Below are 19784 nucleotides of genomic sequence, written 5' to 3'. Positions count from 1 at the left end.
GGAAAATACAGTGCCTTTAAAATTAGATTAGAAGAATATGATTCAATTATTTTGTGGGGGAAAATGTCTTGTCACCAGAGAAGAAAAGAGAGAATTCCTATGCTTGGGTATTTTCTGTCCTCCACGACGGTCGTTCAGCATTCTCCTGCCTCACCTATTTAAACATTCACAAAGTTCATACGCCCAGCGAGCTCGGGATCCTCCTTGTTCTTGAGCAGTTCTGACAGCTTTAAGACCCTAATTCTAGGAACAGGAGCCTGCTGCTAAGTATATGCATATGTTCTCCATTACATCCTCCAGAAGAAAACAATAGTTGGGTAAGATTACACTCTAATGGAATCCACTTTCATTAAATAGGTATGTTTAGTCAGTTGTAATTTAGTAGGCCATAAAAGAGAAAAGGAAGTAGCTATTTAAAATGAGAAAGGCAAGTGTAAATCTACTAAAATATTTTGCAGTGACTGATTTCAAATTCATTTATAATTGTAGACCTAAATATTTATTTTAGTATACCTGAACTCTTAGAGATTGTTAAGAATAAAAGTTAGATTTGGGTTACTGCAAGGTTTATCATTGATGTTGGTTGTAGACTTTTTATGTTTCTGTCCTAGTTAATTTTTTTCAGATGAAATTATAAAGAAGTTTTCAGTTGATTGAAGAGTTGAACTCTGAGCAAATTTGTAAATATATCTCTTGGGTGTCCACATAGCTGGCCCCAAATTGTCTTGTTGACCCTCTAAGTGATCTCCTATGTCTAGGGAGGCATTTAATCTCTTTGTATATCTCCTTGGTCTTTATTACAAAGTCATATATAGTACTTGGTTAATGAGAACTCTAAAAATCATTTCACAAGATGTACAAACAATTGAGTTTTTTTTTTTTTAAACCAGGAAAGAATGTCTGGCAGCATTTAAAGTCTTGATAGGAAGTAACTACTCAACCAGCACTTACTGAATAAACATTTACAAGGAGTCAACTGTCTGTTGGGTCCTGAGCTGGGTGTCAAAGTTCTAGAAAGGGCTCCACTTTGCTTTCTAAGGATGATTGAAATAGTTATTCTTTACAACTAAAGAACTATAACCAATTGTGGGCATTATATAATTTGCATATTTAAGCAATTTGTAAATATCACAGATTTTATAGAAAAAACAGGCTATTTTTTCATTCATAAAAAGCTCTGGGAGTAGATGAACATGGTGGGGGAATGTTTTAGCTCCTATTAATTTCAATGATTATTTTCAATAATTTATTTTGAGCTAACTTAAAACAACATTTTCTGAATTACCCTTGTACTGCAGAGGTAGGCTAAGCTAGAAATATGGCAGAGAGTTTTCAGAGTCTGCAAACAAACCCACTGGTTGCATTCCTGTCACGACTACCTGACAAGGGAGAAAGTCAATTTCATGCAGCTGTTTATTCCCTCTTTCTGTTTAGGCAAGAAAACAGGTCACCAAAAGAATTGTGGAGAGCTATCTCTGTGGCATGCCCCTGCAATTTTGTACATGAGGTTAATCACCACATCTTTGATGTCTAGGGCCCAGAGTGGAGGTGTTTTCCAAAGACTGTCAACTTATGTGATGTCATAGAGTTTACCTTAGAATTACAGGATCAAAGGGGTCTCCTATAGCAACCTTTCATTACAGCACACTGATCTCACAATCTGATATCTGTCTACTAGGAGTGTTTGGTTGCACTAGGAGTGTTACAGCTACCTTCCTGGAAACAGAATGGAATCCTGGTCAGGACAATTAGAATAAGAAATCTCTCAGTTTGTACCATTTATCTTTGAGCTGTATATACTTGCATAGATTAAACCTTGAACTATTTTAAGCTGAAATGCACATATTGCATTATGGGACAATCCATGGCTATGAAGATGCTAAAATGACAGGTATCTCTAATATACATGTCCTGTAACATAGCTTGAGGAGAAGCTGATGCCACCAACCTCTGCACTCATGTGCACATTAACTCCTCCCAAACACAGACTTGAAAATAAAATCTTTTAAAAATTCTCTCAGACAAAATTTAGCCCTCAGGATCTCCCAATATCATGTAATTAAAAATTTAGGCTAAATATTCATATGCTCAGTAAAATCAAAGTGTGGAAGGAAAATTCTCTTGGAAGCTTCATATGAAAATTTGATAAGTCCTGGTCTTGCTGACCTCATTCTGTAAGTATGACTGGTTTGCTTTCTCAGTTGCATTATGACAAACTTAGCAAATTTATTTTGGTGAATTTCGTTTCTGGATTTTTGTTCTCAATCTTCTGAAGTTTTGTTTGTGAAGCAAGAGATTACCCATTGAAATTTTAATGTGAAAACAAGGAGAAAGGGGCAACAAATAAAACATTGATGATATTTCCAACTAAGGGTTTAATTCAATTTGTTATTCTTATATAATGCAGCCCAAATAGAAAAACAAACTTCTGTGCTCAAATCCATACAAATCTAATATTGTCTACAGCTAATAGGACAAAGAAAAGACTGATGAACATACTACCCACTTTAAGTTCTGATTGAGTCCTCAAGACTTGCCCTAGGAAATGAAATTAGAAGTATTACTATTATTTTTTTCCTTGTTGAAGCAAAGTTTTACTCTGCAATCCATGCTGGCCTTTAACTAACCAGTCTCCTGCCTCAGGTCCCTGAGTAATTAGAACACAGATGTGTACTTACTAATTTTAATACAATACTTAATAATATTAATCCCCAGAAAAGTTACTAAGAAATTGGGTTACAAGAAGTTAATATCTTAGGTAATAGTTCTAATATCACACACAGAGAGAGAGAGAGAAGAGAGAGAGAGAGAGAGAGAGAGAGAGAGGAGAGAGTTAATATGGTCACAGTGTTGTCTACAAGGGACAAAGTTATATTTTTAAAAAGTACTATACAGTTTTGTAAAAGCTTCTGTAGTAGAATGACAGTGGATTTCAGTAGAAAATTGAGTGAGGATATAAATCCACCATTTGTTCTAGAAGGTTCCAGTGCAGCACATCTGTGATGTTTGGGAGTGTCTGTTCTCCTTCAGTATCAGCTGTGCAGGGCATGCCACCAGGGGCCTTAGTATTCCAGAGGGGTAGGGAACAGCAGCAATTGGGAAAGAGCGCATGTTGAGTTCCTTAGGAAGGGCCTCTGTTCTTCTCTGGTCACTGTCCTATTGTTTATGCAAAGTCATAGTACTGAATCCTAACAGAGAGATGAAAACAAACCACTTACTACTCTCTCTCATGTCTTATCTTCTTCAACAGAAAATCTACTTACTAACTGCTCTTGAAGTTTTTAATGTGCCTTAATCATAAACTTAAACTGTGAGTTGCTCTGAGTACTGTTGTACACATGTGTAATTGTTTTGATAGAATTTCCTGGAAGAGAGAGAAATGGTTGTAAGACTGACACATAACTACACCCTGGACAAATACAGCAAGTGGATAGGGGCACACCTTTAGAAACAAACAGCAATACATGGACATTTGTATGTGCTGAAGGCATTTTGTCTTCTGAATGTTGGTAGCAGCTGGGGGGGAGGGGGAGGCCTTCTTTGATGAGATGAGGAAAGGATGTATAATGAACTTCATCATGGAGAGCCTGCTAAACCCACTGTCTGTTGGCAGTTTCCAGAAACCACAAATACTTTTTAAGTCCTTCAAACCAAGTTACTTCAACCACTAGATAAGGTTATAATGCTTGACATTATTGTGCTGCAGGCTTTTCTTCCTCCAAGTTATTATCATTGTTTTGATTTTGGCTGGGGAAGTTCCTTTGTTGGTCAGCCACAACATTTCCATTAACTCACATAAATTCCCCATCTCACCACTCCTGTTAGTTTTCTCCCTGCCCGAGCAGGACAGATAACGTTAGAAGTGTTGCATGAAACATCAATAACAGATTATTTTTCCACAGCTTCTGATCCTGGATTGTAAATAATTTCACCACTATTAATAACATTTATATATAAGGCAATGAACTTGGGGAGACTTTAAAGTTTAACTAGGAACTGAAGTTTTATGCATTATATTAGAAACCTTTAAAAAGTTTAAAGAAAATAGAGGGATATAAGTTCCTTTAGAGATTGCTTTGTGATAATTATGAAAATTCAATTTCTGTTTTGGATTCCCAGAGGAGTAGCCCCTGAGAGTCTGGGTGACCTCCTCCTTAAATTCATAGTAGCACAAATAATACCATTCAGACCATTATCCAAGTGGCCAACATAGTTATTAAGTATGAGTCATGAAGTCGATTTGTCTTGTGGGATATGGTGGCAATATCTTCATAGGTAAAGTCAATTGGTATTTCAGAGTTTGAATAAATGAGAAGTAGTTAGAAGCATTCAACATTCCATTATGCACCAAGTATAAAGACAAATGATCTATAGCAATCCCTTTAACTCCTGATAACAACTCAGAGAGCTAATAAAATTATTCAAATTTCAGAGTTATAGGCTTTCTCAACGATTTCTGGCCACTCATGGAATCCCAAGATTTAAGTAAGACAGTAGAGGTTGTACTCTGAATCCTCTTTCCAATGGACAGCTGCACTGGACCTACTTTCTGATACAAATGACCCTAGAAAAGTCTCTTCTCATTCTATGCAATATCCACATACTCTTGAGGAAGATCCCTACTGAATTCATACATAATCCTGCTTTTTCCCCCCCGGAGGACACAGGGACAATGATATATACCAGTTACATAACAACAGGATGACAATAACAGTAAAAACCCTAAAGAGCATCATTTTTGTGGAATATTAGTTTTAGATGTGTTGCATTTGTTCATTCTATGGAATATTTGTTTAATAATGCAAAGATATGTTGGATTCTTTTGTGTTGCATTTGTTTAACTCTGCAAAGCTGTGTTACTTTGTCTGCCTAAAACACGACTGGTCTGGTTAAGAGCTGATGGCCAATAGCTAGACAGGAAAGAGGGATAGGTGGGGTTGGCATGCAGGGAAAATAAATAGAAGGAGAAATCTAGGCTTTAGAGAAGAACTAGAAAGGGAAGGAATGAAAAAGAAGAGGACCTAAGCAAGTGACTTTCATTCAAAAATCTAACTTCCTTCTAGATGATGGCATCAATTCTAGAGCCTCGTGATAAGATGGAAACCAAAAGGGGAGTGATGTCGGGAAGCCTGAGAAACAAATGGAACAAGGGTCTGACAGGCAAATGAGTTGGGATTGGCTTTCCTTGGTGATTGTAGTGTGGACCTCATACTTCATAAGGCCATTTACTTGTGTGAGCTTCAGAGAGCTGGATAACCCAGGGGTTTACAAAAACCACAGAAAAGTAGCATTTTGACATGTACACATGTATCTGTGTGTGTGTATGTGTGTATGTGTGTGTGTACGAGTCCATAAATGCATGGATTGATGAGAGTCCAGGAAATGAAATAAAGCCTTGTATAAATTGAGCCTGATGGTCTGCATACAGTTGTAATTTGGCTTCATCACGTAGCTGTTGCTTATTTAAAATTTCAGAAATAGATTTTCACAGGCTTCACAGTTTGAACTGGTTTTGTTAATGGAAGGCGAGTCCTTGAAGGCTCTTGAGAAATGAAATGACATAAAAAAAAACAGTGTTTAGAAAGAGATTCTGGGATACTCAAAAGAATGGGAGACACAGAGGGCTCCGTGGTATGGATGAGCACACAGTGCAGCCTGTGAAAATCTAGGGTTTTACAGTAGTGGGATGGAAGAAAAAAGGATTGGAAAGGGGAGACAGGTATGCAAAGGGAGTCAGTTTTTGAACTCAGGTGTTCAAACACCTAGAATCAGAAACGGGAACATTCACAAGTGGGATTTTATACGTATAGTTTCTTAGTTTTGTCAGCCTGGCCAAATACGTACACATACACTTAATATAAGTAAACTTGCTTCAAATAACATACCAAGTTCAGTATTTGCTAGAATTCTTATCACAAAAATTCTGTAGTAGAGCAGCTTTTTTCTTTTAGACAGTCTTTGCTGACAGAACAAAAAGTTTTCACCGAAGAAGTAAAAAGTTTCATGACAATCTTGCCATCATAGCCGATGTCACCATCCTGCCTCCATGGCCGATGTCACCATCCTGCCTTCATAGCTCATGTAAACGACTTCAGCTTCCAATTGGCAGTCATTTTCTTCATGTGTGCAGAAGCCTAAAAGAAAAGGATGAGCTATACTTTAGTACCCAAGCGTCTCCCTCTTGCCTGTTATGGCCCTTCTCTGTCATTGTCAGTGCTCTGGGAGGCTCAGGGTAACAGGTTTCTGACAGGAGATTGCACACAGTCTGCGCATCTTCTCGGAGTCTGCTTTCTACCAGGCAGTTAGCTACCAATCAGGAGTCTGCTTCTACCAAGCTGTTAGCTACCAATCCGGAGTCTGCTTTCTACCTCACTACCAATCAGGAGTCTGCTTTCTACTATGCTGTTGGCTACCAATCATTAGCCATGGTGGGTGAAGTCACACCGTGAGATCCTAGATGGGCCTTGTTTGTAGAATCTTGTTCTTTTTTTATCCCTCTGGATAACAAGGATGCTTTTCTTATCCACAGGTGAGTAGCAAAAGCACTTGTCACTGAGGCTTCACGCTTTAAGACTCTGTATGCACACTTCACCCACATCGACAAGTTTAAAGAAAAAAAATGGTGTTTTGTTTGTTTGTTTTTCTTTTTTATGCCATGATCACCTCAGGCTGCTGTACCATCTGGGTCCTAGATGCAACCCCGGATTTTCAGATGTTCGAACTATGAAGTACATATGGCTATTAATTGTCATTATAGTGTAATCTTGGAGTTGGGGTTTGTCTTTGATTTGGCTGAGATTAATTTAAATTTAAATAAAAAACATGGCTTTCTTTTTACAAAAATTATACAGTATTTTTCCATTAAATACAACTTCATTGTTCTGGGAGGCCTACCTCGTGTTCAAGGTTTATTATTTGTACAGAGGTGGACTATAAATGCAAAGTTCACACCAAATTTTGAAAAGTTAATGTAACAAAAGTGAAAAGAGGATTCACTTACTCTTCAAATGATATTTAGGTTATATTGGATTAAACTAGATTTATTATGAAGATCAGAATAACTTGTTTCTTTAAAACTAGACAAATTGAAATTGGTGTGTGGTTCCTACTACATAGTAGTTCAGCTACTATAGTAGTCCAGTTTAGGCTTTGCCTAAACTCTGTAAGTAGCTCATCATAATGCTTACTAAGCTTCACTGTGATCCACAGCAGGGGCATGCTGTATTGTTCAGTATTGTTCTGAGACCCCGCCCCCGCCCCCCCCGCCCCCACCACCACCATGCACGAAGACATGCTCAGTAACCAAAAGAATCTCCCCAAACAAATCAATCTACTTTAACAGTTCAATTATCACTCTGTTCTTAAAGAAAAGAAGGTTTATTCTATAGGAGACCCATGCAATGGCTACTATTAGCTCAGGAATACTTGGCTTCTGGCAATATTTCCAAAATAATTGGTAGGATTTTTTCAGTGTGATATAATGGGGTATTCTCAAGTATTTCCAGACTAGGCAGGGAATATTACAATAATTAAGTAGTTATCACACACCAGACACATTTTGAATATCACATTCACCTTTCTCTATGATCTCGGGAGGGCAATGCTTTGATATACTTTGATTTTGCAAACCAAGAAACTGAGGCACAGAGAAATTACTTGACTAAAGTCACACACCTGGTAAACATAGAAGCCCAAATCAAAACCAGGCTTGCTCATTTCCATTGTCCATGATCATTCTGGCATACTATACAATAAATATCCCCACTCCAAGGCATTTTAAACAAAATTTATGGGGAGACTTGTTGAATTTATTGGATTTTGATTCTAAAACTTTCTTGAAGTAGGTGGTCCCAGCATGTCTTCTTCCCCCTATACCAGTGCCTCAGACTGCATTCCATTTCTTCCTTGACTCCAGGCGTAAGCACTTTGAAACAGACCTAGAAAAGACCAGAGCTCACCACGCTTCCATTAGAAGCTGCTCCCAGGGTGGCTTGTCAGGTCAGTTCCAGGAAGGGAAGGGTAGAGGCTGACTGGAATCCATCCAACAGCTCCAGCATGTTGCCTGCAACTGAGCTAGCCCCAAACTCAACTGCAATCTTATGCAATCTCATCTTCTACCTTTAATCCTAGTAGAGACTATTGTTTTCTTTGTAAGTCACTGGTCAAGAATGAAAACAGCAGCTCATGGATGCAAACAGTACCGAGTCACAAAAGGGATGGAGAACCTAAATCTGAGCCCTAAAGACTCCACAATGTGCTTTCTAGTCTTATTTTCAATCTAGATATAATTTGATCCTTCTGAATTTGGCTCTGACTTACTACCAATGTGGCTTTTCATGGGAGTTTTAAAATGATGTTTATACACATGTTAACATTCTTTGCACTAGACTTTGTGTATCCCTTGCTAAATGAGTGGGCAATAAAATACTTTTAAATGCAGGTAGGCTCTGCAATTGAACCCATGTTAATTCTGGAACTATGTACAACTGTGTGACATTTAACACTGAAAGAAGAGTGACAAGAGCCTCCAGGGTCATTGCAAAATTTGTCATGGTTTAGCAGTCTTTATTTATTGCAAGAATCCTGTGTGTACATAATAAATACTGACTCTAATTGAATATAACAAAGCTAAAAGTGCTTTTTACTGTGTATACTTTATATTTCTATCTAGTCTAATATTTCCTCTGTAGCTATGTAGATATTCTCATTTTGAAGCTCTTCCGGAACAAAAATGCCTTATAGAGTGGAAAGGCAAGGCTCCAAATCAGATTGATCTGAGTTTATCTGTGTGACTGTGGTCTACTTCCCTTCCCACTCACCTCAGGTACATCATAGGCAAGAAGGGGGAACTTCATGCCACTTAGGTTTTGAGGTATAGGAAAGAGAGATCCACTCTTAAGTAATCAGTATTTTTTTCAGGGAGAAATGATTGTAATGATATGAGGTAGCTACAGGAGAAAGTTCAAGTGGAGAATCAAATTTGTCTTTGAAAAGAAAGGATGTGAATTCATGGAGTTTTAGGATTACAAAGACCAAAAAATATTGACATATTGGGGGACAGTTAAAGCTCCTGCCTCTCTATTCAACACACAAACTTTCCAGAATCCTAGTGGCTAGTTGGGGGTCATAAGCACCTCTCCTTGGTCAAGGCAGGAAAAGATTAGATGCTTACTGATAATGATACTAGATTTAAGTCAAGGCTGGGGACCAAGTTTTCAAAGATAATGTTAGGTGATACAAACAAGGGAAGGGATTCTGGATAAGCACAACAAACAGGAATGTTTGCCAGAGTTCTTAGTTGGAGTTATTAAGATGTTCAAATGAGATAATTGGCTTAGACACACAAAGTGACAAGACTAAGTTGCCAACAAAGATACTTTAAAACTTATATTAGGAAGCTCTCACCATCCCATCTATTCTTCTCTAACACTGACCATATTTTCGAAGAACTCATTCTACACACATGTTTATGAATGCATATGAGAATCTTTGGATCTCAGAGAGTGATCTTGGATATAACTTAAAAAAAATCCTAGTAGAACATTTTAACAATTTGATTGCTAGGTGAAGGTATCTGGAAAACAAAATGAGTAATAATTATGCTCCACACAGTTAGCATGCAATTATTTAATTCAAAAATCTGCCTTTGCTATTTCAAACATAAGCCAACAATAAATCTCACACCATCTATTTTAGTTATGGTAAATCATAGGCATATGTGGTCATGATTATGTCTAATTGTGGGATAAAGGATTTAATTTTAGAGCATGAATGAAATATACTCTTGATTTTATGCACAATGACTGTCTGGGGATAATAAAGGAAGAGCTAACAGCTATGTGATAACAAATTTTCTTACTGAGAATGATAAGGAACCTTTAAATCAAGGATCCTGGTTCCTAATGATAGTTTTAGAAGCCCGGGATCTCCATATTTAGAATGTACCAGCTGTTTCCAATTAGGAAGACTGTAGACGCTTCTGACATGAGTCAATTGACGACAATGACAATGATGTGTGTATGTGAGTAATTATTCGAGTTGTGTGTAAGTAGAAAAGCTGGAATATTTTCCCAACCCATTAGCTTATAGAGGAATATGTGAAGCTTTTTGGTAAACTTATCCCACAAGAATATTTCCAATCTATAGTGAAAACCACCCTCTTTTAAATAATAGGAAGAGAGAATCTCTCCAGTACTTAGTCTGAAATTGCTTAGGGAACTGACTGTGATTCTGAAATGTTCCTCTCCCATTCCACAATAGATAGTGCCTTTATTAAAAGTGAACAGTTACACTGCCAAAGCAAGTGACAAATGGGTCAAATAAGACTCAAAGTTATCCCTTCTCCTCAAAATCTTTTGTGAAACACAAACTAGTTACATTTGAAATTTAGGAGCAAAATTCAGTTTCATTAGTATATCTCAGCTCGGAGAGATTCCCAACCCTAAGTTGAGTATTTTGAAAGAAGGTGAGGTGGAAGCCAAAACTCCAGGGGTTCTCTTGGTAAGCATGAGGAAGTTGAACACCCTGCCATTCTGTAACCACACTGCATATGGTACATTGCATGTCTTCAAGTCAATGTGAGCCACCACCCCTTCCATTCTGCAAACAGCTCTCTGTGCACACATTGCATCTGAGTCACCATGAGGGAAATGTATATAAGAGGCATACCAGATTGGGGATCTAAACCAACTCCTAATAAGAGCCACTATTCAATCATTCATCCTCTCCCTGCCTCCCTCCTTCCTTCTTTGCTTCTTTAACTTTTAATTTAGAGGTTAGTCTAGGTTTGGTGTGAAGTTATAATAAATTATATGGAAAAACTGATGTACCCTTTATCAGTTCCCTCCTTCTGAAGCTGCAGGACAATAAACAAGTAGGATATTGATGTTGCAGAGTCAAATATTTCCATTCCTAATAGCATCTATCAGGTTGACATCTACAGGTATACATTCACTTCTCTCTTTTCCTAATTCTGTCATTTCACGAATGCTATGAGAATGAAATTGTAGAATGTGTAATCCTTTGGAATTGACTTTTCTTACTCAGGGTTTTTATGTATATTATAGTTTGTGGGGGTAGCAATAGTGTATTCTTTTTATTGTCCAGTAGTATTTCACGGTATGAACAAAACAGTTAGTTTAACCATTTACCTGTTGAAGGACATGTATCTTTAGTTTCAGTTTTGGGCTGAATAAAAATGCTCCAGGTATTTAAACATTAATGCTCATAGAAGAATGATTTCCACCATCTAAGAAGAAGGGAAGCAACCCCAACTCCCCCTTTCTGATGGATGCTGTGCTGGCTGGTTTCCTATCAACTTGACACAAACTAGAGTCATCTGAGAAGAGGGAAACCTCAATTTAGAAAATGCCTCCATGTGGTCCAGCTGCAGGAATCCTATAGGACATTTTCTTAAAAAGTGATTGATGGAGGAGGGCCCAGCCCATTATGAGTGGTGCCATCCCTGGGCTGGTGGTCCTGGGTGCTATAAAAAGGTAGGGTAACTGAGCCAGGAGGAGCAAGCCAGTAAGCAGCATTTCTCCATGGCTTCTTTATCAGTTCCTGCCCCACTTTACTCCCTTGAGTGCCTGCCCTGACTTCCCTGGGTAGTGAACTACAAATTGTAAGATGAAATAAACCCTTTCCTCCTCAAGTTACCTTTGTCATGGTGTTTCATCAGAGCTATGGAAACCCTAAAACTAAGACATGGGTAGTAAACACAATGTGGACTATAAGAAAAGTGGCATATCATTGATGTTAATGAGGAAGGTCATCCTGTCACAGGGTATAACAAGGATGGACCTCAAAACTGTTAGGCTAAGTGAAAGAAAAACCAAGCGTATAGGACACATGTTATATGAACCCACTCATATGACTTGTTAAGAATGAAGAAATTCATAAAGACAGAAAGTAGAAAGGAAGTTTCCAGAAGCTTAGGTGAAAGGACTTATTGAGTGTAGAGTTTCTATTTGAGATGATAAAAAATATTTTAGAAAAGAGAATGCTTTAGGTTTTATGCTTAAATTTAAGTCTGTCATTCTTTATTAATTTTGAGTTGATTTATGTTAAGTTAATTTTTTGCTAATGTGCATTCAATTTATTGAAAACAGTGCACTTCTATTTAATGGAAAAAATGACAATAAAGTCACATGCTTTCTCTCTTTCCTGTCTTCTGTATAAACACTCTCTGTGTCCATTGCTTTATACTTTTGAAACTATCTTCACCAAGTCTACTTCTATCTTTTTATAGCTTGGTTTCAGCACTTTTGTGCTGAGATTTGGTGCTTAGCATGAATATGCACTATGGATTTGTTTTGCCTATGTGTTTACCAGACAACTAAACTGGCATTAGCTTTGGTTAGATTGCGTTGTTTCATGATTGTCACATTAACTGATGAATGAATAACAGAGAAATGGAAATAAATATTTCTGATCCCTTCTTTGTTGTTCAAAACACCTAGGATCAGCAGCCTTGTTCATCGGGATTTAATTCTGTTCTGTTTTCCTAGACTCCTGTAAGTTAGAGGTTAGAGCCACGAGTGGCATTGCAGTTAGCAGCACTGTTGGTGAGAACAATTAATGTGCCATCAAATTCTGTGCTTTCTTTCTCTCTTCCTCTCCTGCTTCATTTCTCTTCTCTCCTTTAAATTTCCTTTCTCTGTTTCTCCCTGTCTCCCTCCTTCTCTCTCCAAAACAAACAAACAAACAAATGACCTGAGAATAAAACATAGAGAAAAGTAGATATACAATAGTCCAATGAAAGAGGAAGAAAATAGACAAATGAAATAACTATAGAGAAAGTACTGTCTCACATGGTTTTATTGTTGCATGCATGGAAATACTGCTTAGTTGGAAGCATTCATTACATTTATTATAACAGAATTACAAAACAGATCATTGTAGTGATGTTGGTTGAATTCAAAGAAATTCTTGCATGGGTTTGTCCAACAATTAATAGAGTAACATGTATAGAATTGTACTGGGGCTACTATAAACCACCATCTTAAATTTTATAATTTCTCATCTTTAGGAAGTTAGACTTTATCTAGAGATGTTAGGTATAAATAGGTATTTATCATATTAGAAAGATGAATCATAAATAAAAAAGTAAAATAAGAATTGCTCTGTAATGGGCAAAAATCTCTTCTCTCCCAAGTGATCATAGAAAGCAACATCTGAAAGCTAGGCTTCACAGAAAACCTAAAAATGGAGGGAGGATTTCAAGGAGGTTGAGGCATTGGAGGAGGGAAAGGACAGTGACTGGGAAGACAGACTGGTCGTGGAGAGTGCAGGAAGAGAGAAAGGGTGATGACTAGCGATGAGAGTTAAAGGGAGAGACTAAAATACACAAGAACAAATAATTGGGAATACATTTGAGAAGTTTTATTTCTTCTTGATCCTGCTAAAGGAAATCAGTAAGGAAACAGTCTTTAAATAGGAAAGGGGAATGTTTTCATTTGTGTTGGTGTGTGCATGTGTCCCTGCATGGATATATCTATATCCATGTCACCTATATTCTTCTTTTTTATTGAAAATAGAATTTTTCATACTATATATTTTGAACATGGTTTCCTTTCCCTCATCTACTCCCAGATCTCCTCGTCTCCCCACCCATCCAACTCTATACCTTCTTTCTCTGTCTACAAAACAAATGGGCAAGCAAACAAGCCAGAATAGAACAAAACAAACAGAGAAAACTGATTTTTTTCCTTTGTGAGTGGCTATCAGTTGGAGATAGCCTCTTCATTAGGGATGGAATATCATGTCTTTTTTTCCCATGTGTAGCTGCTTTCCAAAATCTTAGGTTGGTGAATAGACAAAGTGTAATGATTTTGTAAGAAAAACTCATTTTCAGACATTGGCTAGAAATGCTTTTTTTTTTTTACATAATGTGTCAGCATGAAACCATAAAGAGATTATTGTTAATTCATTTCCATAGGGCACGCACGTTTTTGTTTGTCTTTCCACTTTTTTTCCTCAGGTAGCTTGGCCCCTGATAATTAAGTAGAGACAATCAACATTTCACATATTTTTTAATACTTTATAAATGACATTTTACAGATATCCTTGTATTCATAGTTGAGTTATAACCTGATAGCCCTACTGTTAATTGAGACTACAAAGAAAAAAAGAAAAATGCATATAGAACACCTAGCTTCTTAAGCAACCTAGCTTGACTACACAAGTTTCCTAGGGGGATCATCAGTGTGACTTCTTACTCCTGATGGCCACCACTAGGGGAGTCTATCCCATTATGCTGTTTGGTTGATCCAGAACCCATCACTCTTCCAAGTGTGCTACCTTCCAAATGTACCACAGAATCACAGTGCCATGGTGTTATGGATCCTTTGTACAATTTTAATACTGAAAGATGGCAAGTCAGATCAGCATAAACCAGGGACTATCACAAATGAATGCTGGAAATTAAGCAGAAGTTCTTTTTTTATGCAGTTGGGCTGCAGTGGCAATGTTGGTGTCCTTTTATCTGTGCAATCCTTGCTCATGTCCCCTGACTTTCTAAAGTGACAGACAATAATAATTTTGGCTGTTGGACGGATAAAGGGAGGCTTGTGCCTTTTAAATGGACAACCAATTGTACATTTTAAGTTGAAATGAAAACACTAATTCAATATTAATATGCTTCAGAATGAGTTTCAAATAGAATTGGCAGTAAAACAAAACACAATGATAGACTTGTCTAATTGTGCAGAAATTGTCTCCTTTAAACGGAAGTTTCCCTCCAGAAAGCTTGTAACTTCCTCGAGAGAAGCTTTCCATATTGCTGACTGGTAAATCAATGATTGTATTCCACCTTCCAAGATGGAATTTCTATGCCTAGGTTTATGAATGAGTAATTTAAGACTTATGATAGTAAACTATTATACATGACCATTACCCTGCATTGTTTTTGACTGACCAGTGGGACTGTTGACAAAAGTCTTATGTGGCTGAATGTCAAGGTAGAAGAAACACCTGGATACAGTGATATACGAGAAAAGACAGAAGACAGAAGTTGGGTTTGTCCAGGAGTGCAGTGAGTCGGAGGAGTCAGTAGAGAGGCTGACATCTGCATGTGGATTGCACACTTACACTCCAGTCCTGAGCACGTGCAGGCCCTCCTGGTTTTGGCCTCAGTCAGCACTGCTGTCCAGCCGTGATGTGGGGCTCCTTTTAGGATACATTGTGGGTGTGTAATTTACCATGGAGTGGTCTATTTATGGTACCCCAGAGGATACCTTACTGTTTTTCCCCCCACAGCTATTAAATCTTAGCGGCAGTTAGAATCCAGGATACAGAATGACTCTGTGTAAGCAGACAGGGTGCTTCCTACACTCTTCCTGTCTGAAAAAAAGTGAGATTAACTAGACCGATTAAAACTCCAGGAATGGAAAGAATGCATATTTTCAGTCAGGTGAAATTCAAATTCTGGTTCCTTAGTGAATCTTTGCAAATGTGTGTTTTAGTTTTTACTGAGAAGATTTAATAATAGGTACCTTGCATGGTCACTTTGAGTAATCAATGGAACAATGGATGCAAATCTATGAATATAATGCCTGCATCTAGTACATGGTTACATTCTGTCACCCTTCAAGGCTACATCTCTTCTCAGTCCTGTTCACATATAGAGATGTCAACGACAGCAAAATTAGAGTTTTATAAATTCTAAAGTGTGAAAACTGATGCCAATTCACACCACACAGCAACTTCTCACGTATCAGAAAGTACAGAAAAATATTGTTGTAAGAGCTTTGTATATATGCTATGGCTTTTACTACTTACACTAATAAGAATCTAGCTGGTGATTATCATTACAAGCATTTTTAGAGCTATAGCATAGTATAAGAAAGGCATCAATGTATTTATGCTTGCTTTCTAGCGACTGATTAATCAGAATGTTTGCCTTGGGAGAATTAAATCCTGTTTTAGAATCCTTATACTTTAATGGCACCTCACTTTGCCCTCAACAGGCAGTCTAGAAAGATCATGATTCTTGTTCTTTTGTTTTAGTTGAGTTTTTCCTTGCTAATCCTAGAAAGACAATGCCATTCTGCAGATGCTGATTCTTTCATCAAAGCAGTCACCAGTACTTGGTAGTAAAGATTTGTTTAGGTAATAAAGCAAAGCAAATGATTTCCTTTGTAATTCATAAATAACTTCAGAAATTGTGTTTCAGTGAACTGGTCTATTTGTTTGTGTAAAGCTGTGGGTGGGGAGGAAAGAGAAGGGAAGAGGAAGAGAGAGAAAGCACTTCTTAGTTTCAGATGTGAAAAGTTAGTTGTGAGTTACCCTTGATACAATACAAGTTTGCTTCAACCAGATTCACTACAAAAGGTACTCTATAAAGAAGTGATTGTAGCCTGTACTTCTGCTTACCTGGGCTAATTAATTAACCAGTGTTATAGAGAATGGGTGCTCTATAACTACACGCTAAGAGTAGAAAGCAAGCAGGGCCAGGTTACTACATCTGGAGTACTTGCAGTGGTGGAAAATAAAATAACGAGGATGCCAACTGGGCCACCCACTGAAAAATGTGGGTGACCAAATGAGCCAGCGGAACCTCTAATGAGTATTTACTACAAAGGGCTCTGCATGCAAACTGCTTCCAGACTGATGTGATGCCAAGCTTAGAGAATTGAGTGTGTCCATGGCTTTTGCTGATCAGCAGCCAAGGCATCTAGAAACACAGGAGGGGGTCTCTTATTAAGTATATCAAGAATATTACTTTCAGAAAAAAGCATGCAAAGAATGGATCAAACAATGCTATAAAAATAGATGGAAGACAGTAGAAATAATTATCAATAGCAACATTCATGTCCTGTACTGAGGAGAATTTAGTATATTTAAGGCATTATTTTTCAAAATAATGAACTCTATGTGGTCTGGCCTACATTATGGTAGTGGTGTGTACGTCTTTGATTTGTGATTTCAGGGGTGGATATTCCTCTCTCTATTCCATCAGTGTGCCATTTATTGTATTGTCCTTTATCCTTCTAGTACCAGCAGATGGAAGATATAAGATTGTTAGTAATTCATCTTGAAATACATCGAATGAAATTAGATGGCTAACATGGCTTTGATAATACATGAACTACGAAGAATAGAACAGTCTTTAGGGAGAAGTAAGTGTGTGTAATGCAAAGATACCAGTTTGAGAAGGAATTCCTTGCTCAGTGTCATTCAGAAAGTCTCCTCATTTATCTTGACTAGTGGGTCCTATAAATCTCATTTTCTATATATTTCCCCAGCAAGAACTCAAACAAGAAAGCAGTTCTCCACCATTACAAGAGTCAGTCCTGGGAGCAATTGTAAGATGGCCACCAAATAAATGTTTATATCAGTACAGAAAAACAAAGCCAAACAAAATCTAGTTTGTTGTATTTGAAACATTTAAAACATGACAGCAGCACTTATTTGATTGTCTTTTCTGTTTCCAGATAATTGCATTGACATTTTGAAAATATCACTTCTGGTCTTTTTCAAAGATGTGTCCACTTGAATTTATAAGAAACATTGACAAATGTCAGTGGTGGCCACTTGTTTCCCTCTCGTTAGGAGCAAGGGAAAGATATGAGGTACGGACCTATAGTTCAGAACTGTGTTGTGTGTAAGATTTCTCCAGTAACTTCTGGAATTTTTCCAATTCCACAGGTTGAGTCAACTAAGACTTTGTATCCACTAAGGGGAGTTCACAAACTGGGCCAACATAGTTCCAGAAAGAGTGAATTTTAACCAAAGCCCATCACCATTTTGGCCAATGGTTTGAGAGGCTCTGTACTAGCAAAGGGGTTGCCTTGGGGGATCTACTGATGCCTGTGTATGGGGGGAAAGATGGTAGTCACAGGGTCATCACAATAATGACAGTGCTAGTTACAGCTGTGGTTGAAGATCTGCTCTATGCCAAGCAGGAAAGTCACTGACACATCATCCAAACAGATGAAAATAATAATGGCAAAACTAGATAGCCATTACTCACTTCTAGACAGATTGCACTTTATATCACACACACACACACACACACACACACACACACACACACACACACACACATAAAGCTTATAAATGTGTTACCTTTATAATTAGACAATCCCATATAATACTGGAAAATGTTTTCGGTTCTTTACACTAGTTTTTCAGTCTTCACAATAGCCTTGTGAAGTAGATGGCCAGTGTCTTTTTATGTAAGAGGGAAATTGAAGTCCAATAAAGGGTAAAATGATCTTCTCAATGGTAGTGTTGGGAGTGAAGCCCAAGCTCTGTGGTTTGAGTGCACTGCAGATTGACTCAAGATCAAGATGCCTGATCAAAGTAGCAATGATGAAGATGATGAATATAGTAGTGCATGCCTGTTACTCTAGCACTTGCAAAGCTGAGGCGGGAGCTTTAGAGGCCCGCTTGAGCTGGGCAGGAAAAGCATAACTTAAAAAGCTAGTAGTTGGGTTTCATAAAGGTCTGTTCAACAGACACCAACTCCTGAGACTGACAGGAAGAGTCCCCCTCTTTTGCTCCCACCCCACTGTGGGTTCTCCATGTCTTCAGCTACTGAAAGAGGAATCTGAGAGAGAAACTACACCTATGAGGAGGGGGAGAATGTGACCAGTTGGAAATCCTGGGATATTTCTTTGCCTTTGAGGGTTCCATGATTTCCTTTTAGCTGCTATTTTTCTGTCTCATACCAGTCAATGACACAATGGTTTTTCTTCATACTTTTGAAATCCAGAAGCACTATCACATCTGAAACAATCACTCAGTGTGAGTATTAAGGCTTTCTAAGTTCATGTGGTCAGAAATCAAAGGAAATATCAGGGGTGAAAGTCAACCAAAGGGGAAAGCCTACTGGCCTCTTAGTTTAGAACTGACTTTCTGGTCTGCTGTCTATTTAAACATGACCCTGGGCACAAATAACTTGCTGATTTTCAGAATAAAATATTTCTTGTAAGTCTGGAGTTGAAATGGCACTGGATTTCTGGGTGGAGGGCCAGGAAAGATGACAAGTGACAGAGCAAGCATGACAGAGAAGGCTGGGCACTCCTGGGAGAGTTGCTTTAGACAGTGGGGGAACCCAGAGAAACAGCTACAGATCAAGAGAATTGGCAGTTCTTGCAAGAAGCTTTTTGAGATGGGGAAACCACCAGAGTCCCAAGCTAAAGCCTGAAATTTGAGCAAAAGCAGCATATACAGGAATCCCGGATTTGATTCTGAGCAGAGACCATAAAACTGCTTAGTTGAGGCAACTGACTCTTAAATTAAAAACAAAGGAGGAAACATAAATCAGCTGTATCCTCCAGGAACCATACACATTATTCCAGAAAGGAATCTGGACTCCCGTAGGTCAAACTTGAGGATGTCTCTGTGAATAGTTTTGTTTGGACATGGGCATTTCTCAAAGCCGAGCAGTAATGCTCCTGTGAAATCTGCGTGGGGAACGTGGAGAGGAAGAGGAGGGCTATGTGCTTGGAACTATGCCTTTTGACCTGCTCTGGTTGGGGCAGACAGTGATAGTGACCCCCTCCTTACATGAAAGGTCTGCAGCTCTTCAATTCTTAGCAAGCCCTAGAAGTTCACAAGTTTTGTGAAATTTACAGAGGCATTCATAGGGAAGATGAAGACTCAGATACTTCCCTGTCAGGCATTTTATGTATCAGTGAGATCTCTACTATCTATTATTAGATCCACTTTCACAGCAACTTAGCTGAATGTAAACAATATTTGTGATAATTTTATGAGTATGTGAAGCGGGGTCTCATTATTTCGACTCTCTAAAATCTTAATCACAAACCTCCATG

General features: G+C 38.1%; 1 protein-coding gene across 1 annotated transcript in view; it reads left to right on the top strand.

Annotated features, from left to right (window-relative positions):
- The window catches only part of Dkk2 (dickkopf WNT signaling pathway inhibitor 2), a 90617-nt gene that overhangs the window by 34997 nt on the left and 35836 nt on the right, over positions 1–19784 (top strand). The gene's annotated exons all lie outside the window — the stretch shown is intronic.

The sequence above is a fragment of the Cricetulus griseus genome, assembly GCF_003668045.3.
Source record: "Cricetulus griseus strain 17A/GY chromosome 1 unlocalized genomic scaffold, alternate assembly CriGri-PICRH-1.0 chr1_0, whole genome shotgun sequence".
Classification (NCBI taxonomy): domain Eukaryota; kingdom Metazoa; phylum Chordata; class Mammalia; order Rodentia; family Cricetidae; genus Cricetulus; species Cricetulus griseus.
The sequence above is the reverse complement of the archived record's forward strand: the minus strand, read 5'-3'. Positions and strand labels throughout refer to the sequence as shown.